A 17,240-nucleotide genomic window follows, 5' to 3' on the forward strand; every position below is an offset into this window, starting at 1 on the left:
CCTGTTGTTCAAATGATTCCAATACTAAAAGCAATTAAGATACGGTCTGTCTAATGTGTAGTAGTAGTAGTACATTTAATCATGCATATGCATAATCATACAAATGGAAATTGAACCGTCCTCCAGGTTGCGACTACCTCCAGAGCTCAGGAAGTAGATGACGCTCCCTACGGCCAAAAAATGATGTAATTGCAGATCAATTAAGCTGTTGCTGTTTGGAAGCGTACGTCAAGCTATTCCAATTGGAGGAAGTATTAGCCATATATACATGTGAACGGACACGGAGAACGTGAGACAATTTTGCATCGCTACTACGCAACTTTGTACGTTGTACTGCACTGACTAATAATGCACAAAGATGGTCCTTTAATTTGCAGTTCGTTCGGCTTACCCCATATTTAGCTTGTTCGGCTTTTTTTTTCAGCAAAAACAGTATTTTTCTCTCACAACAATTCAGCCATAACAGTATTTTTCAGTCGGTTTCAATCATGTTTCAGACCAGCAAAAGGGCCTAGTCTATTCCTCTGTAACCTATACAAACTGCGATGCCTTTTATTTTGAAGATGGCCTCGGAAAGTTGGAACGGCCGATGATCGTACAAATAAAGATCCAAAAAGATTTGAGTAGGTTCACCAGTTCATGTGACCGACTGACAGGCGGAGATACGATGCCGAACTAACTCGAATCATGCATGTCGACCGATGTGTACTGTACACACAGAGATATTAGCACTAGCGCTTGTTCACTCGTAAGCATCGTAAATCATTTAAGGTCCTTTGATCCCTTTATTTTGAAGGAGTTGAAATCTATGTGATGGATTAGGTTACTTGCTTTGGAATTTGACATTTCATAATTTTTTTAAACTCACAGATAAGCCTATCTCAAATTTATAGGGTGGAAGGGAATAGATTCTATAAATCACTATGCTATAATTCTATTCTTCAACTTATAACATACTATTCAACTCACTTCCCTACAATAGAAATACAACATATAAGTATATCCCCTCATATGTCTCACAATAAATATCAAATATATTCTATATATAACTATATTAATTTAATTAATCTATGACTAAATTATAATTATTAGAATAAATTCAATTATAGGGATCCAAACGAGCCTTATCTGTTTCCCTTTGCCTTTTCTTTCTAGCTTGCACGAAGATACATGGCCGGATCGAGTGGGTGGTCAACAAAGCCACAAAGGCCTGCAGGCATAGGCACTGTTCGGACAGGATTCGTCTCAGAGTCCTGCACTCCTATCATCAGATATGCAGGGCAGACAGCCCTCGTTTAGTTGCCCCGATTTGGCGGCGGCAAATTTTCTGTAGCACATTCTAGCATTTCGTTTGTATTTGATAATAATTGTTTGATTGTTGACTAATTAGGCTCAAAACGTTCGTCTCGCAAAGTACAACTAAACTGTGTAATTAGTTTTTTATTTCGTTAACATTTAGTACTCCATATATGTATAGCAAGTTTGATATGACGGAAAATCTTCTTTTTTTTTTTTTAGTGGCAAAGTTTAGATTTTGATTAAACACCCCCACAGTCGATTGCAATAGCGCGGCGGCGCGTTCCGTATTCAGGCAGCAAGCTGGCCGCACGGTGAAAAAACGGGTGCACACGGGGAAGGAAAACGCGCGAACGGCCGGCTTGGCGCCGTACCGTGTGGCCTTCAGGACGCGGAGCCAGCACGCAGGCCTCACGCGTGGTCTCTCCGGAACCGCGAGCACGGGACGATCGAGCACCGGGGGCCGGGGCGTCCGAACTTGCGAGCAGCTAGCGCACGCTGCATCGTCCAAGTTCGATCATATATCGCGCCTTCGTACGAACAAAACAAAGCGAAGCGGATCGCTGAATCGGTCTCAAACTCTCAGCATGTATGCCTATGCATACTCGGAGTCTGAAACCGATCCGGCGATCTGCTTTGTTTCGTTCGCATGCAGTCGCCATATACGATTAAAGATACGAAGGCGCGTTCAATCGGCGGCCTGCCAGGGTATCTACCTACGTTCCGTTTAGTTGATGTGTTCGATCGAAATTTCACGACTTAGATGAAGCACGTTACAATCGGTCTTCCTCCATGCATTCGGTAGTGGATAGATGAAGCAAGTGGACGCATTTAATGAAGTATGGCTTCCCTGGTGATCGTACGCGGCACGTAAATGAATGGTGACGCGTAGCAGGGGATGGTGGATTCTCGACATACATGGCCGATGCCTAATTAGCATGAGCGTGTGTGCATGCTACTAGGGCCTTGCTTGCTTTGCATACATGGCCGGTGCCCTAGCTGTACCCGTTTTTATCTCTTTGTGAGAAATTAAAAAATTTTGGCATGTCCTTTCTCTACGAGAATACGGTCAAAAGTGGACCAACGGCAGCAGCAGTGCATGCATGCAGCCTTTAAACCAGCGGTGGCTTCAGGCCAACTAGCACCCATCCTTATTTCCTTCGGGAGAGCACAGAGGCCTTTTTTCGTACAAGAGCTGCCCAACCATCTCATGAGATTTGACCGGACGTCTTTATCCTATGCTACCTCTCCCCTGCTCTTTTCTTCAGGAAACGCAGAAGGGAAAAGAGTAGGAAGAGGCAGGCAGCGAGCTAGGTGGGCTTGCGCCTTCGGCGCCCCTCACTTGCGGTGGGCGACCGGCCAGGCCAGCGGCCGGTTGCGCGGCGGTTCACGCTCACTTGCACTCGCGCCTGGCGGTGGCCTGCGAGGGCTGCGCCTATGGCTGCGGCGGCACCTGGCCGGCGGCGGGGCGTCATCTACGGCGGTCGGCTGGGCTCGCGTGCACCCGTGGCAGGGGCTAGCAGCGGCAGCGGCGGGGCCGGAGGCGCCCGCGCGCGCTCGCGCCCGTGGGGCAGCACTTGTGCCCCTCTCGCGTCGCTCACGCCCTATGGCTGCGGTGGTGAGCTGGGAAGGTTCGGCCACGGCGAGAACGGCGGCTCCGTCAAGACGCTGGTGGCCGCGGGCGGGCGGGTCTTCTCCGCGCACCAGGACGGCCGCGTCCACGTCTGGCGCGTCTCCCGCAGCTCCCTCTCTGAGAATGCCTTCAAGCTCATCGCCGCGCTGCCCACTGCCAGGGACTACCTGGGCCGGGTGTTCCGCCAGGCCAGCTACGTGCAGACGACGACGCGGCGCAGCCACCGGCGCCTCTGGATCGAGCACGTCGACAGCATCTCCTGCCTCGCCGTCGCCTCCACCGTGCACAATGCCCCGCTGCTCTACTCGGGCTCCTAGGACCGCACGCTCAACGTCTGGCGCATCGCTGACCTCAAGTGCCTCGAGTACATCCGTGCCCACGACGACGCCGTCAACGCCGTCGCCGCTGGCGCCGGCGTCGTCTACTCCGGCTTCGCCGACGGCCGCGTCAAGGTGTGGGAGAAGGGCAAGGCGTCGCATTTCCTCTAGGGCATCCTCGTCGCCCGCGATGGCATGTCCTGGAACGCGCTCGTCGTCGCCGCCGCCGACTGCCGGGTCTACGCCGCGGGCTCTGACAGCCACATCGCCGGCTGGGACCGCCGCGCGCTGGACCCTCGCGTGCGATGTGAAGGCGCACGACATGGCAGTGCTGTGCCTCTGCGTCGTTAGGGACCTGCTCTGCACCGGCTCCGCCGACAAGACCATCGACCTTTGGCGTCGGCAGAGCGGCGGCGAGCTGGCCAAGGTGGGCGTCATTGGAGGCCACAAGGGCCCTGTAAAATGCATCCAGGCGTCCTGGTGCAGGCTCAACAATGGCTACATGGTCTGCAGCGGGAGCCTTGATAAGACCATCAGAGTTTGGTGGGTGCCCGGTGCTTTGCAGCATGACAATGGCTACGTGTAGCAGCAACAACAAGAAAAGAGCTTCAAGGATCAGAATCAGAATGAGAAGGCTTCTTTGTTCTTGAGATGAAACGTGTCTATTTCAAATTTCGAAATGGATTGATTGAGATTGCTCAGGTCTAGTCTGTATTTTGGATTGTTTGATTGACGGTGCCGGACTTGGGTGGTTTCCCATGGACATCACCAAGCTAACCCAGATTCTTGGTACCAAGCCTATCTCATTTTAAGATGGAGTCAGAAGTACACTTGATGCAGAAGCCAGTACATGACACTTCCTCAACAGTTTGCTTGAGTTCCTAGGGAGTTGCTTGCATTCAAATATAAAAGTGTGATGTAGAAAATCATATTTAATTTGCGAAATTTCAGTAACGGTAAATTTCTGTTGGATCTACCTACTAAACACCAGTGGCATCATCGGTGTTACTGCCTGATTGTACTGTTCCGTTATGAAAAAAATGCCATTCATTTTAAGTCGTTTACAATTTACAACTAATGTTACCCTCATGTATTTTTTAGGGTTTTAGGCCTTTGCCCGTCTTAGCATTAAACAATGACAACAACATTCAATTACAACATTCAGGTGGATCTACCCTCATGTATTCTGTTTGGTTGATATTTTCATATTTGTTGCCGCCTAATATTTGGCTTTAATTTCTAACCCTACCTTGATGAGTTATTATTCTATATAGTGCATAGCCCTGTATTGGATTGAATAGAAATGCTGGCTTTGCTACTGCATTACTCTTTCTTTTCTTTTTAATGAAATGATACGCAACTCTCCTGCGTGTTTAAGAAAGAAATATATGCTCCACTATATAAATTGGATGTTGTATAAATTTAAGTGTAAGTTTGAAAGGTGTATAAGCTCTCTATGGTCCTAATTGAACATATAACTTTGGTCTATCCAAATGAGTTCATAATTTAGAACTTCTCACTATCTGACAAAGAGTACGGAAATAAGCATCACACAAACCATTGAATAATTGACAGACTCAGGTGGGTTACCAAAACCTTTTGTTTTATATTTGTTTTTTTACTATTTAGCTTGGATAAAAATTGTTACAAAAAAGGTTAATACTGATAAGTGATAGGCATGACTAAGTTTGAGACGGCCAATAGGGCATCAGTATAAGTATTTGTCACTTTTACAGGTGGAGCAACATTCCAGGAATCTCAGAGCTATCTTGTGATAAAATCAGAGAATTGTGCATTGTGTAGATATCAGAGACACCAGCACAAAAGAAAATATTAAAATAATTATTCTGAAACAATGATAAGATTGCATAGGATACACTGTATAGGCTAACAAGTATTATTGAGGGCAACGAGATTGGAAAACTACCTTCTAGATGAAAAATGACCTTCTAAAGAAGCAAAGCTGTCACCTATACTGATCTTCTGAGACGTTTTCTTTTCCTTATTCCCATTAACCTCAAAGTATGGGAGGACACGGTGGTAGCAGGCATATAACCATACAAATGCATTATCGCTGCCATATATATGGTCTAAGTACTACCACCTGAAACGGTTTCACATGAAATAATACCCCACGGTAGAGTGAGTAAAAGTAATATTGCATATTACAGCTACCATAGTATCCCTTGTAAATGTTAAAGTGCAGCTTGTACAAACTTTATTTAGTTATTACTGACAAGGAACTCACATGGATACCCAGCACTGATACTATGCTAGGTACGTAAAAACTTAACCACAATGACAATTGCAAATGACAACGCATCATAATATAGCTGGTATAGGAATTGCGTCGCTATTTATTTGGTGAATGTAAGAAATAACTTAATCATGCGTAGTCAAGTTGTGGACAGGCCCTATGGCCTCGAAATTTGAATAAATCCACGAAGCTTGAATATTTATTCAGCTCTTCTTATTTCAACAACTATCTCAAGGCCTCTCATAGGGTAGAGGGCGCATTACAAGGATATATAATATGATTGATGCTACCATAGTAGGAGTTAGGATAGCAAAGATGGTCATGGTGAGCTCATCTTCATCTAAGCACATCTTGAGAGTGTCAGCTTCTTGCTTCTAACAATGTACTCTGGCTCCTGCTTGATGTTTTCTTCGATAGTCTCCAGCTTGCAGCATTTATCCTAGTCTTCTTCTTAAAATGTTGAAATAGGTTGGCATTTAAATAGGGGGCTTATGCGGGTGATTAGTGTCGAGTGTGGAGTGTCTTGTTGTGAAGGGGGAGCTGGGGGGGCATTTTATAGGCGATTGACGGCGGGTTTAGAGGGTGGGTGCGTGCCATTATCGGCGGCACTAAGTAGCATCGGGGGCTGAGGGAATCAGGTTTGTGTGGGACAGCAGTGGCAGCATCGGGCCAATGGAGGTGACATCACGAGCGGTGTCGTGGGGCGGTGGTGTGACATGCGGTGGGTGGTGGTGCAGAAGAGACAGTGGCGTGACACTGAGAGGACGACACCTGTGTGCGAGAAAAGGAGCGCGGGTGAGTGGCCACTGGTGGTGCGCGTGGCTTTAATTTGCATGCGGTCTTAGGTCAAACATACGACTTGAAAATGAAAGCCTACACTATGTTAGTGGGAGGTCTTTAATTTGTGAAAAGGCGGCTTTAATTTGTTACCTCCTTTGCTATTCATTTCCAATCATAGCTGGTCTGCTTGCATTTAAATGGTTGCTTTTCTTGTAACCCATTTGATTTTTGCCTCGAGAACCCTAAGTAAGTCTAACGAGGTCTAAGGGTAAATTGACATAACAACCACAACGGATAAAGCAAAATGCATGTCCAAAACGCCCTTATACGAGTACAACATACATGCACTCCCTCTCCCATTCTTGACACAACGTTTGGCTCCTACGACCCGATGATTCTTAACATCTACGGATGAAATACAATGGAAAGATTACAACACTAGAGGATGGCAAAGGAAAAGCACTACTAACTACGGGTACATGTCCCACAGGACAACTCATCTACTTCGTTGGACCAAATGGCTTCATTTCCGGCCTCGGTTGGTTCTTCTTCTGCACTGGCTAAGGATCTATCTCCTCTCGTGGTGGTGGCTGAGTGAGGGGAAGCAAGGACTCTACTTCTGATACCTCTGAGGGTGGAGGTGTTGGTGGTACTGCAACACCGGTTCTCCTCCTTTTCGGTGGGTGGACAGGGATTCCCTCCAAGACCAAGGGTTCCTGCCTTTCTATGTCAAGCGTCCTACGATTGGCCCTTGTGACCAGATAAGCATCCACCAGCTGCTGGGTGTGCCGATCTTTAGCCTCCTTCAGGGCTTCTGCCATGGTAGTCTCACGACTTTCTATGGCTGCCACATTGGCGTGCACCTCAGCGAGTTGCACTTCGAGCATCCTAGAGAAGATCTCGGCTTCCTTGGCTCAGTGGAGGCACTTCCTTAGCTCCGAGGCCTGCCGATCATACTGCTCATCTAGAGCAATCAAATATGTGGCCAAATATACCACAGTTGGGCTATCTTCTTGCGTGTCATGCCCTTACAAAGCCTCCATGCGAGCCCTCCATACCCGTCGATTCTTTTCCAAAGGTGGAAAGAACTTCATGGGGGTACGAGCAATTGGCTCTTCATAGATCTGGCAAAGATGTCGCAAGGCTTTGCGAGCCACAACTTGGTAGGTGTCGATGAAGCAAAACCCGATTGTGATCACATTCCAGGCTTCAGTGATATCGAGGAACTCCTCACTCTTCCTAATGTAGATGGTGACCTCACATCAGTCTGTACCATGTTTATCATACTCACGACCCTCATACTCGGGGCGATCCTTGACTCTGAGTTTTTGCAAGGTGGCATACAGGATTTTGGGAAAACCTTCAGTGTTCAGGTAATAGCTGCTAACCCAGGCTCCTGCCAACCTTGGTGGATGATGGTTATAAGGAAGGATCAAGCGAGAAGCTTGCTCAGGAGAAAGGCTAGGTGAGCTGAGACTCTCTGAGTGGTGGTACCAAGTGGCTAGGCTAGGCCTTTTCTAATGGAGGAGCGATCATTGGGCCTAGCGTAGTCCACCATTTAGTCTGGCGTAGAGAACAATAAAAGGAAAGCAGCAGGATTTTTATGTGCATGAGATGAGCAGTGTCCAAGGCCATTCTCTAAGCTATCCAGAAATTCACTCAGTAAATTTAAAAGCACTGGACATCTTCACCTACGTAGGGTGGGTCGAAAGCAGGTGGACACATTTAATGCCTCCCCACCATGCTACCATCAGATAAAAATATGTCGGGTAGGTGGACACATTTAATGCCTCTCCTCCTTACCATCAGATAAAAATGATTCATCCACCATGCAGGAACATTTGTACTTACACATGCATCCATGCATGTAAGACATGGCTTGGTTTGTGTGCACGTTGCTCTCGAGGTGGTTGGTGGTTGGGGTTGGTCGCCATTACTATGGCTACCATACTTGCATCTGCACCCATGCATGCAGAGGTGCCTGTTCCTTGTGGCTTTGTGCTTTGCATCGCCTGTGGTTCATGCCTGGCATGACCCATGTCTCCCCGTACTCTTTTCAAGGCTCTTGTCGGAACCTTGTCTTGCAGCCGTATTAGTCATTAATGGCCTTAGATATTGCTCGTCTCGAACACGTGAAAAATTCAGTCGATTCATTTATAGTGATCTCATGCTAGAACCTTGGTGGACCGCGCCACGACCACTGACCGCTCTGCCTTTATAAGCAGGGTCTGGCTTAGCCGTTGTTACCACCACTCGGTGCACTTTAGCTCGCCTAGCTTTTCCTTTTGATCTAGTTTTTCGCTCAGTTCTTCCTTGCAACCACCGCCAACGATGGCAGGAGCCTGGGTTAGTAGTTATTGCCTGAACATTGAGGGTTTCCCCAAGATCCTGTATGCCACCCTATAAAAGTCTCGAGTATGAGGACTGTGAGTATGAAAAGCATGGCACTGACCATTGTGAAGTTACCATCTATATTGGGAAGAGTGAAGAGTTCTCCGACATCACTGAAGCCTGGAATGTTATCGCAACTGGGTTTTGCTTCGTCGACACCTACCAGGCTATGGCCCGCAGAGCCTTGCGGTACCTTTGCTAGATCTATGAAGAGTCTATTGCCCGTACCCCCATGAGGTTCTTTCCACCTTTGGAAAAGAATCGACAGGCATGGAGGGCTCGCATGGAGGCTTTGCAAGGGCGGGATGCGCAAGAAGATAGACCTACCGTGGTGCACTTGACTACGTGCCTGCTTGCTCTAGATGAGCAATATGACCGGCAAGTCTCGGAGCTAAGGAAGTGCCTTCGGCGAGCCGAGGAAGCTAAGATCTTCTCTAGGATGCTCCAGGTGCAGCTTGCTGAAGCGCATGCTAGTGCGGCAGCCGCTGAGAGTCGAGAGACTGCCATGTCGGAAGCTCTGAAGGAGGCTGAAGATCGACATGCCCATCAGTTGGGAGAGGCCTTCCTTGTCACCAGGGCCAAGCGGAGGACGCTGGCTACTGAACGGTAGGATCCCTTGATCGTGGAGGGGATCCCTATCCACCTGCCAGAAAGAAGGAGAACCGGTGTTGCAGTACCGCTAGCACCTCCACCCTCAAAAGTGTCAGAAGTAGAACCCTTGATTTCTCTCACTCAACCGTTGCCAGGAGAGGAGGTAGATCCATAGCTAGGGCGGTAGAAGAATCTGCCGAGCCTGGCACTGAAGATGCGTGGTGCAAAGTAGATTAGTTGCCTTGGGATGATGTACCCATAGTTAGTAGTGTCTTTCATCGATGTCCACCGGTATTGTAATCTTTTTGTTGCATTTCGTCCGTAGTTGTTGAGGTAGTCCGATCGTAGGAAAGGTGAACGATGTGTTGAGAATGGGAGAGTAAGTGCCTGTATGTTGTACCATCATAAGGACGTTCAGAATATGCATTTTATTAATTTCGTTGTGTTATTGCGTCCATCTACCTTAAGTCTCGTTAGACGTGCTTAGGGTTTTCGAGGGCGATATTAAGTGGGTTACAAGAGAAATTACCATTCGGATGCGAGCAGACCAGCCGTGATTGGATAACATAGGTCACTGTATCGACTAATTGTGGGTGTTCCGGTAGAACACTTGAATCTCTTTAAATCAAATCTGTTGTTGGATTTAAAGTCCTTGTCCCTTGTTGCGAAATGAACCCTTGTTTGAATCTTCCCTTGCAATACTCCTCTAATTATATGGTCTATGACCCCACTATCTTCATTACGTGTAAGTTGGTAGTAGTTGTTTGGTTAATAGCTTATGGTGCCGCGACGAAACCGATGGCCCCTGTGGAACAGCTGCCACATGGTGACGCTGCTCGGCGTGCACTGGTATCGAGGTTGTTGACCAAGTACATTTACCAAGTTACACCACCAGACCACTTTTGATACAAATATTTGGGTGTTTGAACGGGAAATCCACAACAGGTTGATGAAATAGTGTTCTCTCAAAGTAAATAAGAGAAGGTGGTTTCAGAGGAAGCATGTATATTGAGATCTCACTTCATACAATGGTTGACGCATATTGTGGACAAGGAAGGCAAGGAAAGAAGAACACCTGGAAAAAGTTAGCCTTGGGTAGTAGGGAGTGCTTAGAAAGCCTGAGTGGATGTCAAGTCCTAGGCACTGTGTCCAGCTCGACCATGCTACTCACGCTGGGCCGCTGTCACCGCGTGGCCCGCGGACGCCGTTGGTGTCGGGCCCGTTAGCACCCTGTCCTCGCATTGTCCGCGACATCGTGCCGCACTCGCCGTCCTCGTGCATTGTACGCTTCTCCTTTTCTTGGCCTCCGGTCCGCTCTTGATCCTCATCCTTGTCCTCGTCCCCGTACCGGACCCCCTCTCTTCTTTCTTCTTTAGGGGACACGGCTACCCGTACGCCTTTCTTGTCGAGCGAACCCTCTCTCCTCTCCTTTATTCCCCCCTCCGCTCGCTTGCGCAGGGAGCGCGCCATGCCCGGCTGTATCCCCACAGTGTCAACCAGCAATGTATCCCATCCATGTCGTCTCCACTTCCAGTGCGTTGCGCCCTATCTCCGTTCGCCACTATAAGATGTCCTTGGTCCTTGCTCTTCTTCTTCATCCCCATTTCTCTTGAATCCGAAGCAGAGCTACGAGATCCAGTCGTTATTGTGGAACTAGGTTCGTCTGACAGAGGCGATTGTGTAATCTGAGGAGAAGGGGTCTAGTTTTCAAAGAAGTTCAAGTCTACCATTGGTTAGTTTGGTCATAGGGCTCACGATGTTTGACTTCTTAGTCTCCTGTTTCTGGATCTGTTGGTCATATGCCATGTTTTGGATAATCATTATCTTGTTGTTTCTCCATTGCCCTCATCTATCCCGACTTCTGGAGTAAGTCTTGGTTGTACTAAGTTGCTCTTAACCATGTAACTTTAAATCCTGGTGTAATTTAATGTTCGACGCTGTGTAATCTTTCATGTCATTCTAGATTTACGAAATATGTTGCAGTTTCACCTAAGGGGAGTGGATCCTACTTGTGTTGTAGTTTTCGCTCTTTCCACCTATAATGTAATTCTAGCCAATGTTGTGCTTTGAATCTAAGTGTGTTAGTTGCTTGAGCCTAACTCTATCAGAATCTTCTTTCCACTAACATATTATTGATTTGCTAGCCTAGAATAGGCACCATGTAATAACAACCAACATCTATGTTCATTTACAACATTGTAATAAAAAAACCATGTTACATTTTCTTTCCATATTTTTCCATTTAATGTACCAAATAAACTAACCTTTCGTAGTAACGCAATAAGAAAACATATTAGACATACGAATCATATTTTCCAAAAAACAATTTATATTAAACACATCACTCGCAGCGAAGCACGGACACCGCTGGTTAGTAGACGATGCAGCGTGCACGAGCTGCTCCGACCGTGGCCCCGCTGGCCAATAGCCGGACATACAAAATGCGCTGCACTGCACCTGCACGTGTCCCGGTCCAGTGGGAGAGAGTGGCGCATGCACTCAGAGAGTCGGATGAATATGTGAGCTCGAGATCGTGAACAGCAAGTGTCTCTTTCTGAGTTCTCAAAAGACGGTGTAACGCCTGCACTGTGTAGCACGCCGTACGCCAAATCTCGTCCTTCACAAACAAGCGCATTGGCTTAGGCCGTGTTTGCTTTGTAACCTGAAAAAGTTGCCTGCGGCAGGTAAGAATCTCAGACATTCATTTTTCTACGCCTGCGACTGAGCGAGCTGCCTGACCAGGCCTCCCTAGGCCAGTATAGTAACCAAACAAGCCCTTATTTCTTCTCGGATGCGCTTGGTCCTGCTCGTGCTCCAAAAGGCAGAGGGCTGCATTGCATTTAGGCTTCTCAGTCTCTCACGACTCCTGTGCTCTTCGTCATGTCGTCCGAATTTTTTACTATTTGGCCCTTCTTTTGAAAGTTTCTCTCAAATAGACCCTTGGCGGAAACAATTCCAGAAATGGACCCTTGGCTCAGCGCCAGAGTGAGTGGCGCCAAGCTCGGTGCCACGATAACTGGCGCCGAGGTCCTGGACATAGGCAAACGTCCTGCCAGGGGCTCGACGCCAGCCACTCTGGCGCCAAGCTCGGCGCCAGTCTGAATGGCGCCGAGCTCGGCCTAAATATCTACCATCTTCTTCCCCATCTCTGCGCCCTAGCCAGCCATCGCTGCTCCACCGCCGCGCTCGCGCCTGCACCCACGCCCGTCGGCGCCCGCGCCCGTGCCCGCCCGCGCGTGCTCGATGGCGCCCGCGCCCGTCCCGCGCCGCGCATGCCATGCCGCGCCACCCGCCCGCCCATGCGCGCCCGCCTGAGGCCGCGCCACGCCTGCCCACGCCGCGCGCCCGCCCGCGCCCTCCTACGCCGAGCTCGCGCCGCGCCGCTACCTCCGCTCCCTCGCCCGAGCCCGTACCGCGGCGCTGTGCCCTCGTGCTGTTGCCCGTTGGTTGGCTGCAGCGCTGAGCCGCCACACCCTCCATCACTGTCCTCGCCTTTGTCTCCACCGGTGGCCTCGGCCTCGCCCCACCTTGCCCCCTCCACCATCGGCCTCGCCCCGCCTTGCCGACGTCCACCGCCGCCCTCACCTCGCCCCGCCTCCCGTGGCCGTTGAGCCGGTCTCGCAGCGCGGAGCGCCGGCCACCCCACGACCGCCGCGCTCCACCTCTATCATTGGCCGCGCCACCGCAGTCCTGAATATTCGCCTAGACCTACGCCCATCGTCCGTCGACCTGGAAAGGTAAAAAATATGAATATGCAATGTACCTATTTAGTTGGTGTATGTTATTTACTAGTTATACTGTGATGACTTTGTTAGTTGATTTAGTTAGATATATATGTAGATAGATAGAAACATAAATACATTGGTAAATAGATATAGTTAGATAGCTACTTAGATATGTAGTTATATTTGTAGTTAACTACATATGATCTTACTATTTAGTGAGTACACTATAAATATATACGTAGTTATTATCATGATTACTTAGTTTGTAGTTAGAAAGTACTTGTTAGGTACTATCTATCGTCTAATTTGGACTAAAGGACATGTGTTTCGTTACGTTTTTGAAATAGATGGACAACCTAGTGACCATATATCATGGAGGCACGGTTGAAAGCGATCGTTATGGATATGTTGAGTTTCTTGACATGCAAAGCATGCCTGTGCTATTCAATGATAGGCCTTCATTTAGTGATATGGTTACAAGGGCTCGGGAGGAGCTACATTGCTTTGAAGATGATGACATTGCAGTTGATGGTGTACTGCACCTAGGTTGTCCTCCGAACATCTTTAGGTGAATGATCTCAATTGGTTATGTGGATCAGTGGAACAACTATGTGAGATCGGCTATGAAGAGCCAGCTACAATGTTTGGACGTGGTTGTTCGTCGGGTGTTAGTTGATCCAATCCCTCATGGGTTTACCCCAGCAATGGATCATCCGGCACACATCGACCCTCCTGTTCCAGAACCTTACCTGCATGTGCAGATTGCGCCTACGGTTCTTGATGCTCAATCTGCCCCCAATGTGTTATTTGGAGATGGTTGTCATACTCATGTTTTTGTGGCAGATCCTCCTTATGAGATCCCTTTGACACAGAATCATCCGAGTAAGTGTCTTAACCGCATGGTTTTTGGGAGCTTATCCCATTCCTTACATCTATTTCTTTCATTCTTTCCTCATTTTTGTAATGACATTGCAGGAGACATTCCTGAGAATATCGATGTGCCCCATGTTGCTGCGTAAGTGCACTTTTCAGATGGATTTCGTGGCTCCAATAATGTTGAAATTATGAATGATTCAGAGCCATATGAGATGGCTAGGGCTCTTGATTCTGATGATGATTGTCCTGTTGGAGAGCTGACGGAGAGTGATATTGAGATGATGAGGCGTATCTTTCCCGACCACCGTGATCCTAGAGTTCATGAGTTTAGTGATCTTGCTCATTCTGATCTGGCGTTTGCAGAAGGACGTGATGATGAGCTCCTAGAAGCTCCTGAGGCCGGTCCTAACATGGTAATTGAGGAGGGGAGGGTGTTCAATGACCTCCCTGCTTTGAAGAGGTGGTTGTAGGCTTTTGCAGTGATACGAAAGAGGCCTTATAGGGTATTGCATTCATATGTGGAGCGCCGTTACACAGTTGTGTGTGACAAGGAACGCTGCCCATGGAGGGTTTGTGCAAGGAAGCAACAGGTGACCGGAAAATGGAAGATCACAAAAGTAGTTGGGCCACACAATTGTGCTGACCATGAGCTAACACTAAGGCATCGACAGTTGACATCTACCCTCATTGCCAAGCGGTTGATGGGAATTTTGCAGGGAGAACCCAATATGAAGATGAGAACAATTATTAGGACCATTGAGGCGCTGTATGGAGGATATATGATAACTTATGGTAAAGCATGGAGGGCTAAGCAGCGAGCGTGGAAGATAATATATGGGGACTGGGAGGATGGGTATGAGCAGCTGCCAGTTCTTTTCAATGTAATCAAAGCGGTGAATCCAGGCATGCATTATGAGTACATCCCAAAACCTAATGCATGGAAGGATGGGAGGCAGATATTTTTCCGTGCCTTCTGGTGCTTTCCTCAGTGTGTCAAGGCCTTTAGGCACTATCGTCTCGTCTTCTCCATTGATGGTACGTTCTTGATTGGCAAATATCAGGGCACACTTCTTATAGCCATATCATGTGATGCGAACAACAAGTTGGTTCCTTTGGCATTTGCTTTGGTTGAGAAGGAGAACAATGACAGTTGGGGATGGTTCTTGAGGCTAGTCCAGATACATGTGGTTGGCCCTGGCAGGGAGGTTGGCGTCATATCTGATAGGCATCAGGGCATACTTAATGCCGTGCGAGAGCAGTTAGAGGGGTATGCACCTTTGCACCATCATTGGTGTACTCGACACCTTGCCGAGAATCTACTACGGAAGGACGGTGTCAAGAAAAACTTTGATCTATTGTAGGAGGCTGCTCGACAGCTTGAGGACAAGTACTTTAGGGAAAAGTTGGAGCAGGTCAGAACTGCATCAAATGCAGAAGGTAGACAATGGCTCATAGGTTTGATGAGGGATTTGGAGAAATGGATGAGAGCTCATGACGACGGTGGCTGGAGGTACGAGTTTCAGTGCAGCAACATGGCAGAGTCATTCAATAAGTTGCTATTAGGGATACGTGGTATGCCCATGAATGCAATTATTCAATTCACCTTCTATAAGCTTGTTGCCTGGTTCAACGATAGACACGCCCATGCATTGCAGTTGAGGAGTGATGGAGAGATATGGGCTCCGAAACCAAAGGCACACCTAGAGAAGGCAAGAGAAAGGGCTGGCACACATGAGGTTACATGCTTTGACCACGCCACAGGGACTTATCAGGTCGAGCATAGGGGTGGTACAACGTCCGACGGTGAGGTCCGAGAGTCGAGGATACATGTGGTTGTCCTCCAAGATTTCAAGTGCACTTGTGGTAAACCAAGGCAATACCACTTTGTATGTTCGCATTTGGTGGCAGCAGCTAGGCCTCGCAACTATAATATCAAGAGGAGGATACCTCACGAGTTTAGTGTCAACACGCTTGTGAACACATGGAGCCCTCGCTTCGTGCCTTTCTGGGACCCTGGAGAGTGGCCTCCTTATGATGGGCCGAAGTACATTGCGGATCCAGCTTACCGTTGGAACAAGCGTGGATCAAGACAGAGGATGAGGCATAGGATGGTTATGGATCAGATATCCAGAAGAACTAGGCATGGGAGAGGAACTCCATTTGTTACTGATCCCGAGCAGCATGAGTGCGGCAAGTGCGGTAGACTTGGCCACAACTCACGAAGTTGCCATTGGCAGATTAGTGATGTAGGACTATTGGTTTATAGTATTATTTTATATTTTGTCGTATCATATATTTAATTATGCATGTCTCAATTTATGCTTGTATTTGTGTCAATTACCTATACATTTATAAGTTCATGTTTCATTGTACATTGCAATTCTAATTCATTCACTTTTTTTGTAGGATGGAGCAATTCCACCTGCTCGACCCGACGTACGAGGAGACCCACAGAGGACGTCTCATTGCGCTGGGGCAGGATATTCATACATGTGTTCATGAAGTAACATGTGACTATGTTATATTCGATGCAGGACCTTCCGCACCTTTGTTCTAGGACCCACAGTGGGTTCTTGGACATTTGGTACGACAATAGGTACACTCCTTTCCTGCAAAGAGCTGGCCTGGATGTCATCTCCTTTTAGGTTCATCATGGGTTGCCCAAGTTCAACTCAGCGGTGATAACTGCGTTGGTAGACAGGTATTAAAGTGAATCATTGCCTCCATTCATGGCCATTTGTTCATGCGATTGACTTTTTGACAAGTAATCTTGCTTGGTCTTAAATATAGGTGGCGGCTGGAGACTCATAGCTTCCACCTACCTTTCGGGGAGATGATAGTCTCGCTTCAGGACTGTCAGAAGATGCTAGGCCTAAGGATTCATGGGAACCCAGTCACTAGGCAGTGCAGGTCAGAGGGATGGAGAGCACGAGTGGAGGCCTTCCTTGGGCGTGAGCTTGGCGAGCAAGGGGCTCGCACTTCTGGAGTTCCCATCTCATGGCTACGTACAGAGTTCGCACAGTGCCCCGAGGAGGCAGATGAGGAGACGGTTGGGTACTACTACCGGGCGTGGATCCTACACCTTTTTGCTTGCGTTCTCTTTCCCAATGCGATGGGTGACAATGCGTCCTAGATGTGGATCCACTGCCTTAGTAACTAGGACCAGGTGGGTCAGTATAGCTGGGGCTCTGTAGTCTTGTGTTTTCTATACCGGCAGCTGTGCAAGGGGTGTCATCGGTCTACGGTGAACCCGTCACTTGGTGGATGCATGTACCTGTTACAACTATGGATGTGGGCTTGTTTTCCAGTTGGTCATCCAGAGGTACTGGCTCATCGTGAGTGGTTCCAAGGTCAGCCTCCAAGTTGCTAGCCGA

General features: G+C 48.1%; 1 pseudogene; it reads left to right on the forward strand.

Moving 5' to 3' along the window:
• The first annotated feature begins 2,733 nt into the window (after window positions 1-2,733).
• On the forward strand, window positions 2,734-3,975 carry LOC136466034 (protein JINGUBANG-like; annotated as a pseudogene).
• Window positions 3,976-17,240: the final 13,265 nt, after the last annotated feature.

Source organism: Miscanthus floridulus, chromosome 7 (genome assembly GCF_019320115.1).
Source record: "Miscanthus floridulus cultivar M001 chromosome 7, ASM1932011v1, whole genome shotgun sequence".
Lineage (NCBI taxonomy): Eukaryota > Viridiplantae > Streptophyta > Magnoliopsida > Poales > Poaceae > Miscanthus > Miscanthus floridulus.